The following is a 6,000-nucleotide window of genomic DNA, read 5'->3' on the forward strand; positions in this document are numbered from 1 at the left end:
TCTCCCACTAAATTAGTGAGAGACATAATAGAGAAAAAAGAAATTTAGTGGGTCCTTCGCTCCATCGTGTGAGAGGTCTCTCAATAACGCTATTGAGAGACCATCTCTCGGGAGTTTTTGTGTTTTCCCTCCTTTATGTGTTGTTTGTTTTTCGATGAATTTTTACTCTATAAGACTAATATAAGGATTGACGAGTGACCTTCTTACTTTATACTCCATTTGTCCAATCATTTATTTGCCGTTTTAATTCTTTGTGAGGGTATACGATGAGAGTATCAAATGGTTGTTTACTCTTTATCATTTTGTTAAAGTCACATGGCATACGAATTGTACTCAATTTTCCTTTGATTCGTAACATACATTTGTTGTATTTGTTCATCTGACAATAAAACAGCCCGTGAAGTTCACGGGTTTAAAACTAGTACAATTGATTTTGGACCACACAAAACCTTCCAAAAAAGGAAAAAGAGAAGAAAATCCGACTATCATGAAAACGGAGAGAGGGAGGAAATTAGTGAATAGGAGGGAGTATTTGTCAATACATTTTTATATTTATCTTCTTATATCTTTAAGTGTTAAAAAATTATTAAAATATTTATTGTACCATATTAATTAAGGTACACTAACAATCTTACAAAGTTAATATGTTAAATTAATTAAGTATAGCAGTAATTATTGATAATAACATGGAATAAAATTAAATGTTTTCAACAATTATTGATAATGACAGGAATAAAATTTAATGTTTTTACTAAACTTTTAACTATATAGTATAGATGGTGCAATCTTTTAAAACTATGAAATAAATTATTCGGCGGCATAAACTTGGTGCATGTATAATTATACGATTTATGATTATGAGCATCAAAGGTACGAGTAATGATATGCAACACATAGCTTTGCTCTGAACAGGTGAATATTATAGAAGTATATTGAAGTCTAATTGAATTAGTTGAGTACATAATTTCCAGGTAACATGAGAAACCAATATTTCATATAAGATGCATATTCAAACCAAAACAATGTTATCACTCAAACCTATTTATATATATACTATTTATACACTCCCGTACAACTTTACACGAATCCTAAAATAATTGAAATTAAAAAGAAAAATTATAATTGAAGTTTTACAGGCTTCAACATGGAATATAACCACCTAAACGAATGAGAGATGCATAACCTTTCCACATCTTAAATTAAAAGATTTACTACAAATATTACACAAATAGAATTATACAACCAGTTGTATATGAGCATGGTACAACCATGGTAAAACAAATCGAGCTTATATGTATTTTTTCTGAGCTTATTCAAAATTATATTTTTATTGTGTAAATGGATGATTACTATCTAATAAAGCTCGTATTCTTTAAAATAGAACTCGGATTCTTTATTATAAAGCTCATGTTCTACACCGTACAACTAATACAGTTGGTGGTATACTATGATACTCGGACTCGCCCTTTTGCCCAGAGTACCCGTGTCCGTACGACCCGACCCGGATACGGAATCTTGTCCGATCGGTAGCAAGAAAAAGTGGACACTTCGACTGCAAAAATAAAGGGAGATAATAGATGGAGATTAATGTTGTGTTTTCCAGAAAGTACGAATGGAGAAGATGATGAAATAGTGGGTGGAAATCATTTTTTATTTGGGGGTTAACGAGATGGTTTTATGGGAAAGAGGGAGAAATTATTTTTTATTTGTGTGGGAAACAAATAGAAGTCATAAAGAGTATTTAATAGACACTGAGAGAGTCAAGTGGGTAGGTCATAGGTGGGATTTTTTATCTATATATATATAAAAAAGAATTAGGTAAAACCGCTGATGTGGCGCAATGTGGTGCAAGAATTAGTGTTTTGGAAGCCTCACGTTGCATCTCACCAAAACATCTTTGTTTTAACCAAATACCTTTCATGGAGGTCTCCACATCAGCCAATAAATTAAAAAAAAAAAAAAAAAATCATCTGTAATCACGCCTTAATGATACATTTAATTGTTTGTCATTAATTGCTTATCAAAATGTAACCAGATTTGACATAAATAATATCAAACGTCATTAACTCGATATTCAAAATAATATACTCAGAAATCTGCCATAATGAAGTTTATTTTTTTCAAGGTTTTTCGAAAATATCAAAAGCCATTCACCTCTTTTTTTGATCTTCTATTTGCTTCCCTGTCATGTCTTTCGAAATCTGGATTACTTTTTGAGAAAATAAAATCCTAATACCAATAAACCTAATTAAATTACAATCAGTATCCTATTCAAATTACAATCAATTGAAAATGCTATTAAAGATACATCATTACCCCTAATTTAAATTTCCAATGTATATCGAGAATTGCAATCGACATTCACCTCTTTTATTGTTCTTATAATTTCTCCTATAAAATTGTTTTTCAAACCTGGATCAACATCAACCTGTGAAACACCCAAAAAAAATAAAAACTCTTTAATTTCTCAACAACTTAATCTCCATTGCAAATATGGCTATGACAAATTTTCTTACCATTAGCGATCTCAAATACGGAGTTAGAGCCACTCAGATGAACGTAAGAGTTGCTCACAAGTGGTCAAGACCAGAATTATCCAACAAAAACAATTTAGCCAACAAATACAATAACGAGGATAAGAAGAAACCCGTGGACGCAATTGAAGCAATTGAATTATTGTTTGTGGATTCAAAAGTACGTATTATTGTTGCCTATATATATTTTTGCATTCAGATTTTTTTTCGTGAGTTTGTAACAGTAAGCTTCAGTTCATTATTTTCAGAGTACCCTTTCAATATTTCAGAGCAGCCCTTTGATTTTTTTTATAATTGTTTACCATCAGACAAAATGTCAATTGAATTTGCTGTTAAAAGAGCAATTGGATCAATTCTGGTCAGCCTAATTTTTCATAATACTCAGGGCCTAAAAACCGATTTTTCTTATGTAGATCCTAATAATCACTATGTAGACTCAATAATGCTTTAACCAGGATTTTCCTTTATCTAATTTTCTTAATAGGGCCTAAAAATCGAATTTTAATGCCATAGCATAATAATAGTCGGATTTTAGGCCCACTTTTATCAGTTAACCAACCAGGTTATATTCAGTAAAAAGAATTTATAAAACCAGTGTTTAATTAGATTCTTATGTTGATCCTAATAATCGACTAATTTTCTTAGCTTAACCTAAAAATCGAATTTTAATGCCATTGTATAATAATAACAGTCAGATTTTATGAGTTAACCAACCAGGTTAAATTCAGTTAAAAAAAAATTTAAACCATTGTTCAATTAAATTCTTATGTTGATCCTAATAATCGAATAATTTTCTTAGTTTATCCTAAAAATCGAATTTTAATGCCATAGCATAATAATAACAGCCCGACTTAGTAAAATATATCAAGGCAAAGTTTTAGTAAAATAATGTACACTTGAAACTTCATTAAGTTTTTACTTTCTTAAAATTAGCTATCACTCAGATAAGCACTGCAAGAAACATGAAACTCTGACATCATAATGTTGGAGGTATAAAATCAGAGTGTTCTACTTTGGATACTTCCTGATAAGTTATTTTTTAGTTACTTTTTTTTCCTTATTACTAATATTTATATTATTATTTTTCCTTTAACTAGAATGAGTGTATCCAAGCAACAATACGTAAGCGATTAATGTCCCACTTTGGACCAAAGCTTACTGTCGGTGAAGTTTATACTATTCGCAACTTAACCGTAGACAACAACACAGGCCTAGATAAGGCAACCCCTCACCCTTTGTGTTTAAAATTTGAGTTTTCGACAAGAGTCCAACCCACTCAGGATCCAACAATACCTACTAGCATATATCGTTTTGCAAGATTCAATGATATATTGGATGGTATAATTCCCGGGACGCAATATATAGGTATGAATCTTTAATTGTAAGATATTATTACTTTATTTATATTTCTTTGAAAAACCTACTTATTTATATTAATTCCAATTTTGCAATTTCCAGATGTAATAGGGAAACTATATGAAATTGGTCCCATTACAGAAACTCCAAATAAGCATCTCTGCCGCACAATTAAGCTAGAAGACTATGAGTAAGTTCATCAGTACTGTATCTTTTGGAAAATATGAGTAAAATGTTATTTTCCATGATGATGATCCAATCGACGAAGTGGTCGAAAGGTCTTCCGGAGGTAGAACAAAATTCACGGCTTGGCTGGAATATAATAATCTGAATTCTGATGGTAGAGATCTAACATATTGGGAGTTTCCACAAAAATATGTGTGGAAAAAAAAAGAAAGGATATGGACTCCAAGGGAAAGAGGATTTATTCTTGGCCGAATGTATCATATGTCTCCAAATGGGGGTGAGAGGTACTATTTGAGAACTCTACTGAACTTTGTTAAAGGACCGAAATCATATGAAGATATTAGAACTGTAAATGATTTCCCTCACCCAACTTTCAAAGAGGCTTGCTACGCTTTAGGCTTACTTGATGATGATAAAGAGTATATTGATGCCATTGAGGAAGCGAGTTTTTGGGGGACAGGATTTTATCTTAGGAACCTTTTCGCAACTCTTTTGCTCACTAATAGCTTAGTGAAGCCAGAATTAGTTTGGGAAAGGACGTGGAAGTTATTATCTGATGATATCTTATACAGAAGACGAACGGAACTACGTAACCCAGGTAGTTTGTCAACTATGCTTTAAAAATATATTAATATTATTTTAGTTTATAATAAAGTAACTTTCTCTTTGGATATATTGAAATACAACATATTTTTCTTTGTGTATGCAGAACTCCAGCTAACAGACGAGCAGTTACAGAATTATACACTTTCCGAAATTGAATCATGGTTGCAACGAAATGGTAGTTCATTACGTAAGTTTGACAACATGCCATATCCAGACATTGACATTCTTGCAACGTGCTCGAATAGGCTCTTGGCAGATGAGTTATCTTATGATAAGGATGCTTTGAAGAATGAATATGAAGTGCTCACTTCTTCAATGACCGATGAACAGAAGTCAATTTATAGACAAATCATGTATTCTGTTCAAAATGGTCAAGGTGGTGTATACTTTGTTTATGGGTATGGGGGAACAGGTAAGACATTCTTATGGAAGACCTTATGCGCTGCAATAAGGTCCAAAGGTGAGATCGTTATAGCTGTGGCCTCAAGTGGCATTGCATCTATCCTTCTTCCCGGAGGGCGAACAACCCACGCACGACTAAGCATACCTATTAATGTTGATGAAAACTCAACCTGTCATGGAATACGACCAGGAACGGATTTGGCGGAGCTATTAATAAGAGCAAAGCTTATTATATGGGACGAGGCACCTATGATTAATCGTTATTGTTTTGAAGCTCTTGATAGAAGCTTGAGAGATATCATGAGAACTTCATCGCAAGGGGACCCTGAAAAACCCTTCGGAGGAAAAGTTGTTGTCTTTGGCGGTGATTTTCGACAAATCTTGCCTGTTGTACCCAAAGGAAGCAGGCAAGATTTTGTAGGTGCTGCTATCAGTTCTTCTCCTTTATGGAGATATTGTAAGGTTAGACTCTTTTTTAAAAAAAATCTATCTTACACTTCTACTATTACTGATTCACTAATCACTTTTACTTAGTAATTCAATCTTGAATCTTTTATTTCATTATAAAAATTCCAGGTTTTGAAGCTCACAAAAAATATGAGACTTCAGGTTGGAAGTGCACGGTCAGATGTTGATGAGATTAGAGAATTCTCAAAGTGGATTCTAGAAGTTGGCGATGGGTTAGCTGGTGGGCCAAATGATGGTGTAGCTAGCATTGAATTACCTGAGGATATACTTTTACATCCGGGTGAAGATCCAATAGCTACAATTGTAAACAGCACGTACCCATCTTTTAAAGATCACCTAGGTGACCCTCAGTACTTCACTGAAAGAGCTGTACTAGCACCTACTCACGATGTTGTCGAATCGGTGAACGACTATGTCTTGGATAAAATTCAAAAGGAAGAAATTGTTT

The sequence above is a fragment of the Silene latifolia genome, chromosome 4 (genome assembly GCF_048544455.1).
Source record: "Silene latifolia isolate original U9 population chromosome 4, ASM4854445v1, whole genome shotgun sequence".
Taxonomy (NCBI): domain Eukaryota; kingdom Viridiplantae; phylum Streptophyta; class Magnoliopsida; order Caryophyllales; family Caryophyllaceae; genus Silene; species Silene latifolia.